This window comes from Benincasa hispida, chromosome 6 (assembly GCF_027475165.1).
Source record: "Benincasa hispida cultivar pf3 chromosome 6, pf3_genome.v1.1, whole genome shotgun sequence".
Classification (NCBI taxonomy): domain Eukaryota; kingdom Viridiplantae; phylum Streptophyta; class Magnoliopsida; order Cucurbitales; family Cucurbitaceae; genus Benincasa; species Benincasa hispida.
In genome coordinates, this window is record NC_143483.1 from 34,921,061 (window position 1) to 34,944,818 (window position 23,758).

The 23,758-nt window shown below is 34.7% G+C and overlaps 1 long non-coding RNA gene across 1 annotated transcript; it reads left to right on the plus strand.

Annotated features, from left to right (window-relative positions):
* Positions 1–418: 418 nt before the first annotated feature.
* On the plus strand, positions 419–14,590 carry LOC150035627 (uncharacterized). Its single transcript, XR_016530260.1, has 3 exons — positions 419–692; positions 6,358–6,430; positions 14,202–14,590. It is a non-coding gene; the product is annotated as an uncharacterized LOC150035627 (long non-coding RNA).
* Positions 14,591–23,758: the final 9,168 nt, after the last annotated feature.

Sequence of the window (23,758 nt, forward strand, 5' to 3'; positions counted from 1 at the left end):
GATAGCACCATAAAAGTGCTAGGATTTTCAGCTTAAATTTTCCTTATTTGTGCAAATTTATACATTAAATGTTATATTTTGTCGGAAATATTCGTCCAAAGAGTAGAAAAGTCAAATTGGAACAAAAATGAACCAAAAGAAGTTAATTTGGAGCATTGTAACATCAAATAGCAAAAATTTGGCAAAATTACCAAAATGGCACTCCTAGTAGCATAACAATGCCATGCACAGTGCAGAGTTATGCTAGAAGACAGAATGCCCACTTTCAGCGCATCATCATAGCATAGCTACCCTCCCATTATGCTTTAGTGTTACGCTTAAAGGTAGTAGCCATCATAATAGTGTAGTGTAGTTATCCTACGAATTTTGATAAAAAGATGCACGCGCACCTCAGCATCATCAGCGTAACCCCAACACCATTACTATATGCTTTATGCTTTATGCTACGATTAAAAATGAAATAATAATAAGGTTTGAAATGGTGAAGTAAAATTGAAAAGAAGTGAATCTTGAAGAATTGATTAAAAAAGGAAGGCTTGTTTTGTTAGAAGAGATTTTTCCAAGCAAATTCAATCAATTCTTCAAGATTCACTTCACCATTTCAAAATTCTTTCTTTATTATTTCATTCTTTTCAATTTTACTTGTAATTTCTTAATAACTTCTTGAAGATTCAAGATGTTTCTAGGCTAAGGTAAGCCTTTTTACTTGGGAATAGCTAGTGAATTTCAATTCTTGAGGATTTTCTTGAATTCTTTATGCAATATTCATGAATTCTTGGATGAAATTTGTGTTGATTCTCGATATATTTTAGTAAAAATGAATTGATGACTCATTTTCATTAAAATCTTTTTAGAAAATTTTACATGGTGCTAAGCATAATTGTGAAATAGGTTGCAAAATTTAAGGATTCTTGCTAGAACTAAGAATTTTTCTAAAATCTTGCTTGTTTGACCTAATTTGATTCATCCAATAAATCAAATCATAAAACTAGGCTTTCTAGTTTATGGAATGTCACAACACTGAACCTTAGTTCTTTATGTAAATTATGATTAAGTATGGAAATTGCTGAGAAAGAAATACTTTTGATTAATTTAGGATTAAGCATGAACTTTGTTCTTGATAAACTGAATAAGCAATTGGATAGATATCTTCTAATAGGTTATGAGATTTACGAATTTGCATATATTTTTTAATTCTGCTGATAGAATTAGAAATTAACAGACAGATTTTTAAGTACTTTTCATTGAGAAATTCTTGTAAAACAAAAATTTGAGCTTTACTATTTCTTCCAAAACTCATTTCTGGCATGATTTTTAATTAACTCTCCCGCCCCCCAAATACCATGGAATTTATTGATTATTTTAACTAGATATTGGTTACCTGTGGACGAGCACGAACTTGCCGCTATTGCTGCCATCTAGTAGTAATAGGAGTAATAATGGAGTAAACAAATTTATTTGGTCCTAGAGGCATGAAGACGACATCTTATTTTTACCCCAATCAAACTCTTTAGCCAAGAGATCCACCATCCGTTAACTGCCATGCATTCCACTAAAGATCGACAACTGCACTCTTCTCACCACATATATATTACTGTGTTCATCGGATATAACCAATCAACAGTACGATTACACTTCACAGATGCTCGTAAGTATAACTGGGCCAATTTACCGTTTTGTTCCTGTAGTTACATCTAACTTCTTAAGTACCACCGATCCCTCTAATGAACAATACAACATAATCTTACTATGTGTAGACACCTCTCGGTCATGAGAAGGTGTGGTGTGCCACATCGTTCAAGCCTTGGAATTAACCCTTAAGGGAGCAATCTATCTACTTACCCCTGCTTTGGGGAATGAGTGAATTTCATTTTGTGTAGTTGAGTTTCCAACTCCCAAATCAAACGAGTAACCAAAGTGGTAGGTTTGAGTCAGTGATCTGGCCACTCGCATCCGTGCAAATCAAGGACCGTCCACAAAGACAAGAGTTCTCAACACACTCAGGATTGAGGTCATGTTACCTATGGTCATCCTAGTGAAGTGAAATCTCTTTCATGAACAGGATTATATAATGAGACTATAACACTTCGTGCTCCAGTCTTATATAAACTCCTTATTATAGAACGCCCCCGCTCACATGTCTCCACATGAATGATTAGGATCAAACCATCTATAGCAAGTCACAACACTTGTAACTATTCTACAAAGCGGGCCGTATCCGTAGCATTACCAGTATAAGGTTTCCCTCCTAAATCCATATACTACGGACCATTTTGGTTATAACTTAAGGCATGATCCACCTGTATGTTTCCACATACATGTTTAAGTTACAAATGACAACCATGGATCTTAGTTTATTGGTTTGTGGTAAAGCAATTAAAACATTCAATGTTCCATAGATAAAAGTGAAGAAAATATCATATATTATTACATCACAAGCGTTTGTTCAATATTGTGTTTACAAAGTATAGGACCCAATGAGAGTTTAGGGCATCATCCCCAACATGTACATACTTTAGGAATTAACCTAAACTTTATATATAATATTTATATTTAAATTGTTGGGGTTGATGCCCTAAATCTCATAGGATCCTATAGTTTGTAAACATTGTTGAACAAACTCTTTATGTATTTAATAAAATATATGATATTTTGTTCACGTTGTCTATAAAATATGTGATATTTTAGTTGCATTAACCACAAACCAATAAACTAATATCCAAGTTTATCTTTGTAACTTAAACATGTATGTGGTGACATACGGGTGGATCATGTTTAACTGATAACCTAAATGCTCTATAGTAGATGGATAAGGCTGGGTAACTTATCTTGGTAACACTACGAGTATATCCCGCTTTATAGGTATTACAATTGTTGTAAAGTGCTACAAATGATCCGATCCTGATCATTCATGTATAGACATACGAGCGGGTATATTCTACACAAAGGAGTTTATATAAGACCGGATCACGAAATGTTTAGTCTCATTATATAACACCGTTCATAATAGAGACTTATATTTCAACAGAATGACCATAGGTAACATGACCTGTATTCTGAGTGAGTTGTGAACTCCTGCCTATGAGAACGGTTCTTTGATTTTCTATGTGTGAGACTGGCCAGATCGCCAACTCAACAAGCCTACCATTTTGGGGATTCGTCTGATTGGGAAACTGGGAACATAACTACACAAGATGAAATTCACTCATTCCTCAAGGTAGGGGTAAGTTGATCAATTGCTCCCTTAAGGGCTGATTCTGGGTTTTGAACAATGTAGCGCCACACCCTCCTGGCCCAAGAGGGGTTTAGTCATAGTAGGACTATGATCTATTGTTCATTAGAGGGATCGGTGGTTCTTAAAGTGTTAGATATAACTACAGGGGCAAAATGGTAATTTGACATAGCTGTACTTATGCGCAATTTGTGAAAGGTCATCGTACTATTTGATGCGTTATTTTATCCAGTGAAATAATGAAAGGAATTGCGGTGATGGAAAATGCATTGTGCAACATGTTTTCTCAGCAGCACTCAAGTATAAATCCTACTGAGTTTCCTGGTAAGCCCAGGGTCGAACTTAGGAACTAAGAAAAATAATATGCGGCAATAATTTTTAGATTATTTTGCGGTAACAAATAAATCAAAGAGTCGTTGGGTTGTTGTTTACAGAATAAAATGTTTGCGGCGAAGCTAAAAAAAGAGCTAATATTACGAAAGATGCGATGAATATGTGGGGGAACGGGTTGAGAAGGGGTTCAGCTAACACTTCCTAGGATGCGTTCATGTTATGCGATCATGCTACACACATACAATAGCAAATCATCTCTCAATACAAATGCTATGGTTTCTAGTTCTAGAATGCATGCAGTATATGCGATGATGCGTATAGGACCTACACATAAGCCTCTATTCTTGTCTATGCGATGACAATTGACACACACACATATAAGGCGACCGCATAATACTATAACCTATCTCTAGGGTGCATGCGATGCATGTTGACAAACAGAGCTTATCTCTAAGTCTCTATCTCTTGCTTATGCAGATCTAATCTTGTTCTCTTGAGTCTAGATTCTAACCTAGCTCTCTCAAGTCTTAGGTTCTTTCTTTAGACCCTCTCTCGAGTAGCTCTAAAGGGGTGATGGGCGCAGCATAAGACAATTTTGATCGCATACAATGAAAATCGTAGGTCATGTTAGCTAATTTCTTCTCAACCCATTCGATAGATTTATCTACCATATGTGTTTTAAAGAGAGTGGATAGATGTAGATAAGCGAGTTTCATTTTATAGATATATGATCGAAATACAGAATGACAATCCGGAATAAGAATAAAGAGCCTGGTAGCAATCTCTTGCTTCCCAAGGCTTTTACACTGTTCGTTTCTACTCTGCTCAAAAGATAATCTTGCTCTCGCAAGGTCGGCCCTCTCTCTGTTTTTCCACGCCTCCTGGGTAGGGGTGTTAAAAAAACCTGGTAACACGACCAACTCGGATACCCAACCCAAACCGCAAGGGTTGGGTGTGGTTAGATTTTATTTTGAATTGGATTGGGTTAAAAATATTAAAAAATATTAAATTTGGGTTGGGTCTCGGGTTACCCCATTTCAGGGTCGGCTCAACCCGACCCGACCCGAATATATATATATATATAAGTTAAAAAAAACAATCAAATTAAAAAAATAACTAATAAAGTTCATTATTAGCCAACCCGAATTTTTGGGTTGGTCCACAAAAATCTTCCAACCCGGCCCAACCCGGACTATGTACACCCGTACTCCTGGGTTCTCTCTCGAGTTGACCAAGGTGATCTTTCAACGTCTCTTCCCTTCTCTCGCTCCGCCTTCTAAGTATAAGAAAAACTATGAAGAGGCTAAGTATCTATTTATGGGAAAAATTATTGAACTGCACGAACTCCTTCACTGAAGGCGGCCTCTGGTATTTATAGAGCTTCGGGGTAAAAGGCTTCTTCTCTCTTATGATTGTACTGATGAGATGACGTTAATTCTCTATCTGATGCGTTGAATATTTGTCACCGAAAAGTTGAGTGTACTTGCTAAGTAGTTCGTTAACGGCTTGTCAACTTAATTCGGAATCGACCGTCATCAGCTTTCTGTCTCATCGTGATTTATTACGATTTTCACCCAGATGCGCCCACCATGATGCGTTGGCTCTATGCGGCGACCTTTTTAAGTAGATATTCGCGAGCGCAAATGATCGCATAGCCTTGCATTAACGCAATCTCTTAATGCACTCGGCCGTTGATTTCTTTTGATCGCATTTTTCGCCTTGCGTCAATGCATTTTCTACACAAAAATACATAAGTTAACTGTGTTCATGCGATGGATGCATGCAATCGCAATATTGTATATTTTTAACATCACAATCCTGCATTGTTTTATAACTTAGCACTGTAATAACGTGCATTTTTTCCCGTTATCACTGTTGATTGGTTATATTCAATGGACACAAAAATATATCTGTAGTGCAAAGAGTACAACTGTTGGTCTTTAGTGGAGTGCCCGACAATTAATGAATGGTGAATAATGTAATTAAAGAGTTTAATTAATTATTCATGTACTGTTGGAGCTTCAAGCTACAGGTCCATAAGGTCACCTTGGTAGCTCAATAGGATTTAATTGATAATCAATTGTTGGATTAATTTTAATTGTTCAAATTAATAGAGGGATTTCATTATATATGATATAATTAAATTGTTTCAATTATATATGATATAATTGTCATAATGTATTTGATATATTATAGCTTAATAGTAGAAAATAAATATTTGAATGAGATTCAAATATATTTTCTATGAATGGGATTCATAGTTGTTAAATTTAATATAAATGAGATTTATATTAAGTGTCGTATAATAGAGAAAAGAAACTATAGTCTATATAGTATATGATACAATATTAAAACTATAGGTTATATGTTATATTTGATATAACATATAATTTAATATATATGTGTATATATATATATATAATATGATAAGTTAGTTATCATATTTATATTTATATTATTATTATTATTTTAATAATAAGGAAGGATGTTACAACTCCCTTCCCTATCTTTTCTCTCCACCCACATTAGTGGGGGTGGTTATCTATTTGGCAAAAGAGAATAAAAAGAAAATTATTTTTCTTCTTGTTCTTAACGTTGAAATTGGTTGAACAATTAAGAGGTTACAGAAGCGTTATGTAAGTTTTGTCTTGAGATTAGAAAGTTCTCAATCTTCTTCCTCCTCCACCTTAAACTTTCCCTCTTAACCAAAATATTCAGAGCCCACCACTACTGGGTTCTCACCCCAAGAATACCAATGTTTCATTGTGGTAGTCTTCGGGTTTTTGTTCTAGGATTATCTTGAAGAAGGTTTTCACGTTGCTCGTGATTGTTCGAAGGAAAAACGCGAAGAAAAGATCTTCAAAGGTGAGGTTTCTTAAAACCCTTTTTTCTTTTAAAGCATGCTATTATTTAGTTGTAAATGTATATCTTGTTGTTTATTTACTGTAAAACTTTGCATTCAATAAATTATGGAATCTGGTCATTCTGCTTCAGCTCAAGGTTCTTTCATTAGAGTTCCTTCATAAATATGATGTTGATCATGCCTTTACATTAATTAATATAACTGTTATATTAATATTAATGAAAACAATAAATATCGTATCATATAATATAACACTTATATTAAAATATGATGTATGACATGTTTAAATAACATGCAATCAATAAAATAGTATTTTTATTAGAATATGATGCATGAATATGTTTAACCTAAGGTGAGATTTTAAAGTATATGATATACATTATGCAATATATAATTAACATTAATTTAATCATATATCAAATGTAAAAATTAAAATAAACAACAAAAATAGACCGAATTTTGACATTCTAAAACAAAATCAAATTAATATAATCAAATTAGTATAACAAAATTATATTAATTTCATTAAAAAATAAAAACATTAAATAAACAAAGAAAACGGATGAAAACTGCAGCTTTAACACGATCCACGAATGCAAGAATGACTTCTGAAATTGTCGGAGCGTGCGACTGGTATTTCTTATCATGCGGTACTCCGACAATATTTCTTACCGAAGTGCCACCCGACCACGCTTTCACCTTTCCATGGTGAACAAAAAATGAGGCCCAAAACCTTTTAATAACGTACAAAAGACAATGGACGATAGAAATATGTACTAAAACTTCTCGGGTTTGCCCTCTAAAAATCGTCTTTCCACCTCTATTTTCGGCCTTTTTTATAACCAACTCTCTGAAATGAAAAAACCAGACTTACAGACTCGATTACAAAATTACAATGTCCAAAACAACGAGCTCTTACATCGATCAATCAATGGAAAAAGTTATATCTAATGCAAAAATTTGAAGTTGTCTATTTTGCAAACCCCACATACATTATGCAATAAAAAACACAACTTGTTTTACAACCCAAAACAAAATCGAAAGCACGATCAGATGTTGTACCATTTAAGCGATTGCATCCCATAGTAGAAGCACGTGAACACGTGTGCTTTTAATTTACGTTTCGAATTAACAGAAAAAATAGAGGAGTTTTAAATATATTTTAAGCTAAGCATGTTGTAGACAGAAGAAATTCTAGGAAAAGAGAGTTACCTCTAAAGACAATTCTTCAATCTTGTCCAATTCCATGTTGTGATCACTGTCACACCCCCTCTCGGGCTACCTTCTTAACCTGAGAAGAGATGTGAGGACAACAGATGTCAACCCTCTTCTGACTCCTACTGCCTAACTAGTACCTATAACCTGTTTCCTCGCACCTCTTTAACCCGATACATAGTTTATAAACATAATAACTTATCCATGCATTCCTAGCTATAGACTTGTAGACATTCAGAACTTATTAACAACAAGCAACCCAATTGTAACTTATATACATACTTCAAACTAAGTTCACATACAACCACTTCCGCATATATCCAAACTTAAGGTTGTACCCTTCTCATGACATATACAATAGTTCTAATGCCTAAAAAGAGATAACATCAACTTAAGTCACTTCTGGTCTATCAGGGATCTTCATATTGTGGTAGACTGGCAACTGTAAGCTAGGCTCCGAAAAATCGGTCGCTACTGAAAATAAAAACATTTGAAAAGAGTGAGCTAAAAGTTTCCCAGTGAGTGACTAACTTTTAGAATATAAACTAAAAAAAATATAGGCATATTGAAATATTCAAAGAATGACTGGTAAACAAAAATACTTTCATAGCTTCAAGGTCAAGAAAACAAACTTAGCTCAAGTACAGAAACTTTTTTATTAACATATTAAAAACCTTGAAAACAAAACATAGCTTTGACTGATCTCATCATACATTCATACTTTGCTTTGTACTCATTTGCCTTAGTTGAGGTAAAACCCCTTTTTCTTATACACTCAAACGTTGATAACCTTAGCTGATGTAGAATAGTCTCAACACAGTCAACGTCGATAATAATCATACGTGCACGTAGATATACCCCAAAGGCTAATATAAACATATTAAAATTGTTTACCTTGGATACCTTCTTCTCCTTGAGTATTAGAGGATTCGAATACCTTTATTACCTTGATTATAAGTTTTTGTTATGAGAGTACTGAAAACATTCTATTAACCGAAAATACATAGTACTTTAACTCTTAAGCATTCCTTAGAAAACTTGGTATTCAAATAGACAAGTATAATATAGAAATTCATAACATATTAGGAATGCTTTCACTGATCAAATCATTCTTAAGAATTTGCATAGAAACATAGTTTATAAACTTTCCTCTAGCAACCATCCATGCTTTGAAACCATTGGCATCTAGCTCAATAAGATATAATTTTGCTTTAAAATTATTGAAGCACACAACATACTTTAAGAGAAAACTTTGCTATGGCATATATTAGAAAACCTTACTTTGGGGTGGATCATCCATCCAACATACTCATACTTTAGGGTGAACTATCCATCGAAATCAACTTAAAGAAAACATCCCTTAAAACTTATGTGTTCAACATGAAGGATGCTTGAAAAAATTGAAGTAAAACATTGATCAAACATATACTTAGAAATCACATTAAGGATGACATTCATTAAACTTTGTCACTCACTGTCACATGCTAGCTCCTAAGTGGTTATAGACCTTCCTTATCTATGTTTGGCCTGCCAAATACATAAATAACCCTTAGTTAATGACATTATCTCCCTTTTAAGCTTACTTACTTTATCTAACCTAGTACTTTAAGCCTTTTTTTGAGTCCACCCACAATATTAAATAAAACTTGACACTCCTTTAAGAACTCCACTTAACTTACCAACGCTTAGATTTAAAGATTAGGTGAAATGCTAGACTTTGGCAAGCTAAGTACACTATGTGCATAGATGGACACATGACACACACTTAGGGTAGGTGCTCGTTCACTTGACTTAGGTGTCAACATTGGAGTAGAAGCTGGACCTTGTCCTCACGTGATGCATGCTGGCGTTGAAATGTTGTTACGCGGATAGCCTCGAGCGTTGGGGTATAGGCACGACACTATCCTGACACTAGGTTGTGCAAAAGTTGCGCAAGAGGTGCGCGCACAGACGCTGGGAATTTCATCAAAACTTGTAGCGTTGCAACACTAGGGACAATGTTACTACGCTGCCCTACTTCCACAATTTCTGCCTTTCAACATTAGATTGAAGGATTGATGAGTGTTGCGACGCCTATGTCAAGGGCAGTTTGGCCATTTTTACTTCTTTGAAGCCCGGATACTCAAATTGACCCAAAATTACTTTAAATTAACCCCGTTTGGCTTCATATGCTTGATTCTACCTCTTGGTTGCATGATACCTACAAAGTAGGATAATTAACATTAAAAATCTATTAACGAGCATGAGTTAAGCTAGGAATTATAGTTACTTTTTTGAGCTATCAAACATGAGATGGATCTGGAATATACTTCTTCAACATAGGTACATGGAAGATATCATGTATCTTAGATAATTCTGAAGGTAAAGCTAATTTGTAACCTTTTGGTTCAACCTGTTCTACTATCTCGTAGTGTCCTATATACCTTGGACTCAACTTACTTTTCCTCTGTCCATGGTGATAATTTGAAGAAAAGTCGATCTCTAACCTCAAATTCTAAATCCCTTCTTCTCTTATCCGCGTAACTCTTTTGACAATCTCGGGCTATCTTCAAGTTGTCCCTGATTATCTTAACATTTTCTAAGGTAGCTTGAACTAACTCTGGGCCTCTTGACTTCCTTTCACCTACCTCATTCTAATAAACTAGAGCCCTACACCGTCTCCTGTACAATGCCTCATATGGTTCCATTCCAATAATGGAATGATAATTGTTGCTACTGCCTTTGAACTACAACACACATGCTTTCAACAACTCTTTTAGGGTTCGAATGGTCCTTTCTTACTGACCATCTTTTTGAGGATGAAATGTTGTACTGAAATGCAGGTTAGTTCCAAGAGCTCCTTGTAGACTTGGCCAGAACTTTGAGGTAAATCTATGATCCTTATCTAATACTATCGATACTAAATCTCTATACTGGCTCACTATCTTGTCATCATAAAGCTTGGCTAACTTGTCAAGTGTAAATGTTAGTTTACTAGCAAGAAACTAGCTATCTTTGTGAGCCTATCAGCAATTACCCATATACCATCATATCCACTAAGAGTCTTGGGTAATCAAAATAAGAAATCCATGGTTACATGTTCCCACTTCCACTCATGCAATGAAATTGGGTTTAGAAGTCCTGTTGGTCTCTGAGCACCGGTTTAACCTACTGACAGATCAAGCATCTATCTACATACTCTATTATCTAACACACCATTTCAAGCCACCAATAAGACTTCTTCAAGGTTCAATACATCTTAGTACAACCTAGATGCATAACATAAGTTGAACTGCGGGCCTTTTCTGAGATAGCATTTTTCAGAATCACACTATTAGGCACGCTCAACCTATTCTCCTTCAGTAGAGTTCCATCCAAACTTAGATCATAATTCGCCCTCTGGTTCTTACTTACCTCGTAAGCCAACTTTCTGAGACTCAGATCTCCTGGTTGTTCTTTGATAATGTCATCCAGCATGATAGGTCTTACCTAGAAATAGGCCAACAAGGTCCCTAAATTTCCAACTTTAAAGAAACATTTGCAGTTCTTAACTCTTGTAACAATATAGCCTTAGGATGACTAGATTTCTAGCTCAATGTATCAACTACCACGTTAGCTTTTCCTGGATGGTACTCAATAATACAATCATAGTCTTTGATTGACTCTAGCCATCTCTTTTGCCTCAGGTTTAGTTACTTCTATTCAATGATATACTTTAAACTCTTATGATCAATAAAGATATGATACCTTTCATCGAATAGGTAATGTCTCCAAATCTTCAGTGCTAAGACAACTGATGCTAGTTCCAGATCATGTGTTGGATAGTTATACGCATGATTTTTCAACTATTTTGAAGCATAAGCCACTATCTTCTCTTCCGGCATCAGAACACACTCTAGGTGTCTGGAAGAATCACAATATATCTCAAACTCTTTCACTGGAATTTGAAGAGTCAAGATAGGTGCTGATACTAACCTCTGATTTAACTCCTAGAAGCTTTTCTAACACTGCTCAGACCATTCAAATTTAGCATTCTTCTTAGTACACTAGTCCGAGCAAGTGCTATCTTTGAGAATCCCTCTATAAGCCGTCTGCAGTAACCTGCTTGTTGGGAATGTTCTAAACTCGCAATTCGTAAATATTGTTAACATATTCTATTTATCAATAAAAGTGTTATTGAGTGTTTTATTCAATAAATTGTTGATATTGCATTCTGTTATAAAAATCCAATAAACGAATCAATGGCTATAATATGAATACTTTAACTTTATGTGGTGACATAAAAGAGGATCAAGTTTTAATATATAGTCAAAATAGTTTATAAGTATATGGATGAGATTGGGTACCTCATCCTCGTGACACTATTGGATGCAGCCAATTATTGTATACTGATACAAATAATGTGATCCCAAAATCATTCATGTGGAGACATGTGAGTGAAGGCATCATATGCAATGAGTTTGCATAAGACTAGACCTCGAAATAGTCAATTTTCTTTATAACGAAAGTTTACTGTTAAAATTGACTATTTCAAGTTCAATGACCTAGGGTCGATCCTAATCTTGAGGTAACTATGAACTCCTATTTATTCAGAGTTATCCTTTGATCTGCATAGGTGAGAGTAGTTCAACAGCACTGCTCAATAAGCCTTTCATTTTTTAGGTAAGACTGGATAGATAGCTGGGGATATAGTTCTGCAAGATGGAATTCACTCATACTCGACTTAGGGTTATTAGATAGGTTGTTCTCTTACACACTGATTCCAGGTCTTGAATAATGGGGCCCCGCCCTCTTATGATCGAGAGGGTCATGGTTTATATGTTGGATATAAACCAACTGTTCAAATGGAGGATCAGTGGGAGCTTAAGGAGCAAGATGTATTTACAGGGGTAAAATGGTAATTTTGAACTACCTATAAATACGAATGACCTGTGACGGATTTACTTACTAATTATGGTTAAATTGGATAAAAATAAGGCTATAGTGTGGAGAGTGCAACTATCGAGTTATAGTGGTGTGTCTCAGTAGTTAACGAATAATGATTCATTCGATTTCAAAAGTTTAGACAATTAATCTCAAATCATTGGAGCTTATGATCTGTAAGTTCATAAGGTCTCTCTACAAGCTCGTAAAATATATCTTGGATTAATGAAGTGAGCAAATTTAAAATGTTCAAATTCAGAATTAGAGTTTTGAATTTGAAGTGTTCAAATTCCATATAGGGTTTGATTAATTATATTCGATATAATTAAAACATTTAATTGTGTTTAAATTAAACGAAATCGGAGAGATTAGAATATTTAAATATTGGTTTATATAAATAAGATTCATTTATGAATTAGTTGATCGATTAATTTAATATTTAATATTAAATTATTAAATAAATAATTAATTAAAATTGTTTGATTAATTATCTAAATAAAAAATTCAAATTTTGAAAATCAAAATTCAGATTTGATTTTAATTTAGGGCAATTGCAACTTTAATAATAATAATAAAAAAAAATTGAAAATTGAGCGTGTGTCCCTAGGTTTTTCTTTTTTACAAACATGTCAAAAAACTTCTGCCCTGAAAATTTGATTGCTATATGATTTCTATGTGATTGTTATGTGATTGCTATCTAATTTCTATGTGATTGCTATATAATCGTTATGTGATTGCACACCTGCAATTAAAAAAAAGTTAAAGTCATGGCATTGCTTTCTTAAAATGTATTTGTCATACAATAAAATTTTCTTTTTTCTTTTTTAATTTTTTTAATTTTAGTGAAAATTAAAATTAAATTCAAAATTGAATTTTAAAATGGAAAATTCCACTATGCCAACATTTCTTTTCTAATTGGAGTGGTTTCACCAAATTGAAACACCTAGCCTCTAATAATCAACTACTTGAGGTGTCATTAAGTTGAGATTAAAATGCTTAGATGATTAACTTGCTTAAATACATATGATTTGATAAGATTTAAGAACTCCCGCAAGTTGAAATTGGTTATTTCCAAAAATTCTCTCTAAATCCTCATCTTCTCTCAATCAATTGACCTCAATTATGAGATTCCACCTCTCATTCCAAGTTAAAGGATAGTATCAAAGATCCTTGTGGTGGTCCTCTGGTATTTTGGAAACCTAATTCATGGAGAGAAGCTGGTATTATTGAGATTCATCAAAGATTGTAGTTCTTGAAACCTTTTCTCTGAAATTTTCTTTCGATTCATGTTTCTAAACTCAAATTAAGTGTAATTAGAGTGCTTATCGATTCTAATTTCTTCTGCTGCATGTTAGTTTACTCTATCAATTGGTATCAAAGCATGATTTAAGCACTTAATTATCGTTAATTTGAGTTTGGTGGGTGAATTTCTAAGATTGTATGTTTCTATGACTGATATTGTTGAAATTTGACTTTGGCATTAGATTTCTCTTTAATTATGAAGTTTAATTTGTAGTTAGCCCTTAATTGATGAGCTTATATGTGTGCTATAGAGTCTATAATTTTATTAGAGTCAATCGAGTCCAAATTAGGCTATAATTGAAGATTAAAACGGGCAAGCTCCGTAGAAGAAAACTGAAGAACAACTTCTATCAGGCTAGCGTTGCAACATTGCCTATAGAGCGTTGCAACACTACTCTTGTTCGAGCCCATGGAGTCACAACGCTGGAATGAGTGTTGCAATGCTGCTTATCCCAGCCCAGCAATGCGCGCGTTGGAGTGGGTTTGCGTGGGAGATCCGGTTTGATCGGTTTTTTCAACCATTCCAGTTCGATTCATCCATCCTTGGACCGGTTCAGCATCTTTTAAAGGTCTGGAGGGCCGGTTCGGGCAGTTTGGGTCGGGTCGAGTGGTCTAGTTCACTTTGAAGTTGTTTGAATTACACATGTTTGTGCATGTTTGTGCATATTTGAATTACACATGTTTGTGTATATAGTATACCATTTAGATTTAAAATCCCACCATAGGAAAGCATGTTGCATGCATATTATTATGTTATAAGTTAGTTATAATATATAGTATACATGTTTAGGATTTCTAAAAATTAATATAAGTATACTATTATTTTTTAATGCCTTTGATGGATGTTATGGATGGATAGCATGTCTATTGTTTTATAAGATGTTATAAAATTTGATTAGACATTAAAATCCATAACAAGGATAAACAACATGGTCACTTAGGTCAACAACTTGTTTTAATAGTTAAAATAGGCCGTTATTGTATAAAATTCGGCTACAAACTCAAAAGATTCATAATCATGTCTAAGGCTAGAGGTATTTAAGTTGACGGTTTACGTAACACCTCCTACCTGGGGATTATGACCAAAATGTTGAGCATTGTTAACTGGTTTTATGAGCTTGCGTGAGCAGTGTGAGGGTTAAAATTAGTTTAGACTTAGGTTGTTTAAGATTAGCCGCGAGATACCTAAGTAAAAAAATACCCAAACATTCAGAACATTTTAGTGGGAGATTAACAATGTTTGTGATATATCGTTTTTAGCTCTCGCGTCCCCAAGAGTTCACACCATGAGATCCATGCTCGTCTTCGTGTCATTTTTACCGCTACTGCTCCATTCGAAAAGCATTTGCATGGGTTAATAACAAGGTTAATGAAGGAAGTAGTACATAGCAAGTGGGTGAAGAAAATGTGTCAACATATCCTACGGTCTCCTCCATTAGTTTAAACTGTGAGATTCCTATGTTGCGTCTGCTGTCATTTTTAGGTGGCACTAGCTAGTGTTAACTGCGACAACCCTTTCGGAGGGTTGTAACATAGGATTTGGAATAACTCAAGCTTTAGAAATCAATAGGGGTTTATAGTTCCGTCTTGAACATTATCTTCCAATTCAGGGGCACACTTATAAGAGTTACTAAATGTTAGTAAAATTCTTGACCGAAAACGGTAAGCAAACAACTATAGGAATAAGAGTTATTCTGGATATAATATTCGTTCAAGATTTTCTTGCTTCAGTGAAGGAGTATTTGGTAGCCCTCGGTAGCATCTATTCTAATTCACTAAAGTGTCGTTGCAAATAAATATAGAAATATGGGTACTTTATTACTTTTGCTAAAATTAGATTTAGATTCATAAGTTTAATAGAATTTGTTTATTTTTCAGCAATGTCGAATTCGATTATACAACTTCTTGGTTCTGATAAATTCAACGAAGAGGGTTACTCTAACTAGAAATTGAACATAAATACAATACTAGTGGTTGACAACCTGAGGTTTGTTTAACGGAGGAAACAAACCTCAGGTTGTCAACCACTAGTATTGTGAACTGAGGTTGTTAACCATGATCTTCGGTATGACGTGGGGCTATAAAATATGTATATAACTTATGCATGAAGAACAGGAACAATGTTAGGGAGCATGTCCTGGACATGATGATCCTCTTTAACATTGGAGAAGCTCACGACACAATCATAGATGAGACTAGTCAAGTTAGTATGATCTTGAAGTCTCTTCCGATGAGTTTCTTGAACTTCCAAAATAACGTTGTAATGAATGAGATTAATTACAATCTAACTTCTATACTGAATGAACTTTAGACTTACCAATCAATGATGAAATTAAAAGAAAGTGAAGCAAATGTTGTTTCACAACAACAAAAATCTTAAGAGATCATCTTCGGAAACGAAGCCTTTAGACAAAAAGAAGTCTGCTCCTTCCTTTTTTGATGATAAAAGTATCCAAATGAAGAAGAAGGAAAAAGGGAAGAAGAAATTAGATGCTAAGAAAACCAAGGCTCTTAAAGGAATTTCATTATGGAAAAGACGGGCATTGGAAACATAACTGCCCGAAATATTTTGTTGAAAAGAGAGCAGAAAAGGAAAATCAAGGTAAATCAGATTTACTTGTAATTGAAACATTTTTAGTGGAAAATTCTCACTTAACCTGGATATTAGATTCAGGCGCTATTAACCATGTTTGCACTTTTCTACATAAAACTAGTTCTTGGACTCAACTCTCAGAAGATGAAATGACTTTCAAAGTAGGAACAGGAGAAGTAATGTTAGCTGAAGCAGTGGGAGTCATCAAGTTATATTTTGGAGAATCTTTCATTTTGTTAAAGAATGTATATTATGTATCCAAAATGAAAAGAACCTTGATCTCCATATCTTGTCTAGCAGAAGATATGTATAAAGTATCTTTTGAAATCAATGAAGTGTTCGTTTTTTCAAAAGGTGTTCATATATGTTCTGCTAGACTAGAAAATAACTTGTATATATTAGAATTTTTTTTTAAAATAATGTTTTTTTTAATAAATAATAACAAAAATATGGTTGGGGGGGAAGTAATTTAGAAAATAGATGTTTTGGGAAAGTATTGACAGATTTAGGGTAGTGAAATCGTGTACTTGGTACAAGATTTCCATGTGGCATACTCGTGTACCGATTACACGAGTACCATTTAATCTAGTCAGCTGACGTGGTCAGCTGACTGGTTGACCGGGGTACACGAGTTCGCTTGTAATTTTTTCTTTTTTTTTCTAAAAGTTAATTGTTAAAACTTAATTCCTTCATTGTTGCTTATAATTTTTTTTAAATGTTAAACTTAATTCTTTTATTATTAAACTTAATTATATATTTAATCTACAATGAAAACATCTGGCACTCATATTTAAAAAAAAATACCATGATATTAAATAATATTTACAATTAGTTCTTTTGAGATTTACAATTTGAAAATGATACAATATGGGATTTAAAAACGACCCCCCTGGCCCTTACTCCTCATAGGGGTTGTCTTCGTGTCCCTCTAAATTAAGTTCACCCCGTTGTTGCTGTCGTCTACAAAGAATACATCATCGATCGGTGTCAGCAACATTGAGTCGTCTTGTTTGTTGAATAATACTTTCTACGTTCATCATTGTTTAATTACACATTGAACCCAATTCTGGAAGGTTGTTCTACATTGAATATTGTTGAACTTCACGGATAAAATTATTCTGTAGAATAAAAAAAATATTAAACAATATTCATATTATATATATGGAAAATGTATGATTTGAAATATCTTACCATGCAGTAATAGTAAGCACCGTCTGGTAAGATAAATCGCCTCGTGATCGAATTGTACCAGGGAAGTAGTCGTCTGATACAGCTGGCCCATCTGTTAATTCTCCCTGTGCACAACGATCACGTCATCCATGTCAGTAGGATAAATAATCCGCATGGATTCGACGCCAGTCTTGGTCGTGCTTACCTCTTAAATCGATCTGGTGTAGTTTTGGGAGTGTATAGGACGACGAAGGTATCGTTTGTCGCATCCCGAACTGTCTCAGCACACGATTTGGATGATGCCACTCTACTATATGGAAGCATATAAAAGGGCTAACAATCAACCAGATGTCTTCACCACCATGACAATAATCAGGTAAGGATGACCAAATCTGTGAGTATGGCGTCCAAATAACCTGACAAAAAAAAAAAATAATAATAATAATAAGTATACATATAAAATTTTTTAAATATTCATTTATATACATATTTACTACCTGATTGGGCGTCAGCATGTCGAATGTTTTCCTGTACACGAGCAACATATTTGCTGAGTGTTCAGAGGTAACTAATACACCAATCCATCTAAAATTATAAAAAAATACAATTAATTTATATTCTTACATAAAATAGTAAGGAAATAAATATATAAATAAAATAATACCTGACACTACATGGCTGATGATCTAAGGCCTATAGTTGGACTTGTGGTGCTACGATTGGAAATCGATTATAAGCCTACACTTGTAATTGTATTAGTGGCCCCGCTATTTCCAACGCTTGTGCATTGAAAGCCCGATAAAGTTCTCTATACAGTCATACAAGACATACACCACCCCACGAGTACGTATCAGCGTGCTTGAAATCAGACAATAATGGGAGGAACATGAGATGCACCAGAGTATTTGACTTGTTGGAAAATAAAAATCCTCCAATAAACTGCAGGATGTATGCTCGTGCGTACCTACATACGCTGATGTCATCGGCATCGGGAGGTAATTCGGGAAACTGGGACTCCAACCAAGGGATACTCAATCTTGATCCCTTCAGATCCTCTGGTAGAACGCCTAAAAGCTCTTCACAGATGTTCTTCTAGTCATACTGTAGTGATCCTGTCAGTGGTTGCCCGTCCACTCTTAACCCAAATTGTACGGCAACATCCTACAGCGTAATATTGCATTCCTCACAGGGCAGGTGAAATGTGTGGGTCTCTGGTCTCCAGCGCTTAACTAGAGCAGTAATCAGGTGCCAATCAAGCTAGATGAAACCAATCTGTGCAACCCTAAGAAAACCTGCCTCCTGAACGTATTGAATAATGCGATGATTAAATGGGAAAGTACTTTGTGCAGTCGCCTCCCTCCTCCAACAAATCAACACTATAGTGGACGAACTATCCCATACTGCCTGTGAACGTTGCGTGTTTTGTTGGTACAATTGGACAGGATTAGAAGGACCAGGCTCCATTACCTAAAAAGTTCAAATTATATTTTAAATCAATCCAAACAAATAAAAAAAATAAGATCAGCCCAAAATCATACATAAGCTAAATCATACATAAACTATACATAAACTAAATAATACATAAACTAAATCATACATAAACTAAATCATACACAAACTATACATAAACTAAATCATACACAAAACTATACAATATAAACTATATAATACACTATACATAAACTATACATAAATTATACATACATAAACTATACATACATAAACTATAACTATACATAAACTAACAATACATAAATTATACGTACATAAACTATACAAAAATGTAGGAATATACGAAGCAAATATCATCCCAAAAACATGCAAAAACATACATATAAATACATATCAGCCCAACTAGAGAAAGAAATATACCAAACAAAATTCGGTAGCAAAAAATGTAGGAAAATCGAGCAAGACGACCGCTAGATTCGGTAAAGATCAAATGGAGGACTGAAATTCGAGCAAAATCAAAATTTTGGAAGATTTTGATGAAATATAGGCTTCGGTGAGGAAAATCAACGATGGTTTCGGTGAGCAATCGATGGTTTCAATGAGGGAAAACAGCGGAAGGGAATAAGAATCGTCGTTTCGGTGAGGAAGAAGAAGGGCTGGGCGGACGTTTTAATACGAGGGAATCGTGTACCAGATACACGATTTCCTCAGTTAAACCTGCATGACTGCCACGCCAGACTGGGCGTGCCAGGTGGCCAGGAAATCGTGTACCTCATACACGATTTAGGTGTAATCTTGTACCCAGTACACGATTAAAACACCTATTTTTGGGAATACTTTCCCCCCAACCCTATTTTTGTCATTATTTATTAAAACAACATTATTTAAAAAAATCTATATATTAAAACCAACTGAAGCAAAATCCATTTTAAATATAGAGATGTTTAAAACAGTAGAAACTCAAAATAAAAGACGAAAAAATTCTCCTAATGCCTATCTTTGGCACCTCAGACTTGGTCACATAAATCTCGACAGAATTGAGAGATTGGTAAAAACGGCCATTTAAATTAGTTAGAAGACAATTCTTTACCGTCGCCTGAATCATGTCTTGAAGGGGAAAATTACCAAAAGATATTTTACTGGAAAAGGTCATCATGCCAAAAAACCCTAGAACTTATACATTTAGACCTTTATGGTCTGATGAATGTTAAAGCTCGAGGTGGATATGAGTATTTCGTCAATTTTATTGATGATTATTCGAGATATAATTATATTTACTTAATGAGTCACAAGTTTGAAACTCTTGAAAATTTCAAAGAATTTAAGATGGAAGTTGATAACTTATTAAATAAAAGAATTAAAACACTTCTATCAGACCAAGGTGGTGAGTATATGGATTTACAATTTTAGAACTATTTAGTATATGGATTCACAGCACCTGGAACACTACGACAAAATGGTGTTGCAGAAAAGAGAATTCGAACCTTGTCAGACATGGTTTGTTCGATGATAAGTTATGCTTAGTTACCTCAATACTTTTGGGGATATGCAATATAGACTGCTACATATATTCTAAACATGGTTCCCTCAAAATTGTTTCAGAAACACCGTATGAGTTATAGAGAGGACGTAAAAGTAATTTATGTCACTTCAGAATCTGGGGATGTCGACACATGTGTTGGTGCAAAACCCTAAGAAATTGGAATGACGTTCAAAATTATACCTATTTGTAGAATATCGTAAGGAAACAAAATGTGGGTTTTTCTATGATTCACAAGATGATAAAGTATTTGTATCGACAATTGCTACATTCTTAGAAGAAGATTATATTAGGAATCATCAACCTTGCAGTTAACTAGTATTGAATGAAATGACCAAAGATACTACAGAAAAATCAACAAAAGTTGTTGATCAAGCTGGTCCATCACATTCTTCTTAAAAGTTAAGAATGCCTCGACATAGTGGGAGGATTGTTTATCCGCCTGAATGCTACATGGGTTTAACAGAAACTCAGGACGTCATACTGATAACGGGCAAAAATGCATGTTATAACAGCACAAATATATAAAATAATGAAGGATTGCGATGGTAAAAATATATAAAATCGTGTCCAAAAGCATTAAGTTTAGAACATTGTGATCGCATGCGTCCATCACATTAAATCAGCTAATTTATGTATTTTGTGTAGAAAAATGCGTTGGCACAAGGCAGAATTGCGATCCAAGGAATTTAGCGTCCGAGCGCATTAAGAGATTGTGACCGCAAGGCTATGCGATCATTTGCATTCGCAAAAATCTACTCAAGAAGGTGGCCGCATAGAGCCAGCGCATCAAGGTGAAAGCTTAATAAATCACGATGGGATAGAAAGCTGATGACGGTCGAATCCGAATTTAGTTGACAAGCCGTTAACGATACATTGTAGCAAATACACTCAACTTTTCGGTGACAATTATTCGGCACAGACAGAGAATTAATGATATCCCATCAGTGAAATCATTTGAGAGAAAAAACTCTTCACCCTGAAGCTCTATAAATACCAAAGGCCGCCTTCGTTAAAGGAGTTCGGTTCGGTCTTATTCCAGCTGAGCCATATAGAGAGTTCACCATATAGAAGATAGTTAGCCTTTGTTCATAGTTTTATTATACTTAGAAGGCGGAGGCGAGAGAAGAGAGATGACGCCAGAAGATCGTCCTGGTCAGCTTGAAAGAGTGCCAGGGAGCGTGGAAAACAGAGAGAGGGTCGACTCTTGTGAAAGTAAGATTGTTCTTTGAGCAGACTAGAGAAAAACAGTGTAAAAGCCTTGGGAAGCAAGAAATTTCTACCAGGCTCTTTATCTTTATTTCCCATTGTCATTCTGTATTTTGATTCTTTTATAGAATGGAACCTACATTTCTACATCTGTTCACTCTCTATACATTATGCATGAGTAACTAAATGTCTGGATAGGTTGAGAAGTACTTAACTAGCATGACCTAAGATCTTTATTGTATGCGATCATCTTGTCTTATGTTGCGTCCATCACCCCTTTAGAGCTACTCGAAAGAGAGTCTAAAGAAAGAACCTAAGACTTGAGAGAGCTAGGTTATAATCTAGACTTGAAAAAGCAAGATTAGATCCACATAAGCAAGAGATAGAGACTTAGAGATAATCTCTATTTTCCTACATACATCGCATGCATCCTAGAAATAGGTTATGGTAATATGCGGTCGCCTTGTGTATATGTGTGTCATTCATCATCACATAGACAAGAATAGAGACTTAGACATAAGTCCTATAGACATCATTGCATACATCGCATGCATTCTAAAACTAGGAGCTATAACATTTGCATTGAGAGATGACTTTCTATTGTATAAATGTAGCATGGTCGCATAATGTGAACGCAATCTTAGGAAGTGTTAGCTAAAACCCTTCTCAACCCGTCCCCCGCAAACTCATTGTATCTTTCGTATTATTAACTCTTTCCTCAATTCTGCCATGTAGAATTTATACATTAAATAAACATACCAACCAATACATTGTTTTATTTGTCATCGCAAAGTTATCAGAAATCACCGTCACATACTGTTTCCATAGTCCCTGTGTTCGACCCTGGGCTTACCAGGCAACTTAATAGGGTTTATACTTGGATCTTGCTAAGAAAACTTGCATGCACAACGCATACACCACCATCACAATCTACACAATTATTTCATCGTATTAACCACACAGCACATACCTGATGATAGTCTCGAGGATCTATTATCCTTTAAACAGGCAATGGAAGATATTGAGAGGGAACAATGAATAAAAGACATGGACATAGAAATGAAGTCAATTTACTTCAATTCCATCTTGGAACTTGTAGATCAACCATATGGGGTTAAACCTATAGGTTGTAAATGGGGCTACAAGAGAAAGCGAGACCAAACTGGCATGGTGCAAACCTATGAAGCTAGATTTATGGCAAAAGGTTTTACAAAAATTGAGAAGGTTAACTACGAAAAAACTTTCTCTTGCCATGATAAAATCAATAAGGATACTTTTATCCATTTCCGCATATTATGACTACGAACTATGGAAAATGCATGTGGAGACAGGTTTCTTGAATGGCCATCTTGATTAAAGTATTTACATCTCTCAACCAGAATGGTTCATTGAACAGGGTCAAGAACAAAAAAATTGTAAGCTTAAAAGTTCCATTTATGGGTTAAAATAAGCTTCTAGATCCTAGAATATAAGATTTAACACTGCGATCAAGTCTTATGGCTTTGAATAGAATGTTGACGAACCTTCTGAATGAAGGATTCCACATTGAAGGGCCTTTGAGCGGATGCAAAAAACTCCTAAATCCCATTTTTACAGAGAAAGAAATTTTACAGAATAAATAAATAGATTATGCAGTTATAAAATTTACCACAACATGCTCAACAACAAAAAGTTTAGGGGTTCATGAAACTTTACCTTTGAAGACATTCTCCAAGAAATTCAAGAAATCCCTCGATTTTCAAATCACAAACAAAGTCAAAAAGGCCAATTGGGACACCACAAATTGGAGACCTTGGTATTCTTAGGTAGAGAACCCAATTGGATTGAGGGAAGGGAGAAGAATAAGAGTTTTAGATGAAGAGAGAGGAGAGGAATTCAGAGAACCTTTCTTTGTAAAAAAAAAAAAAAAAAAAACAATGTTCTTCTTCTATCTCCTTTCTCTCAATG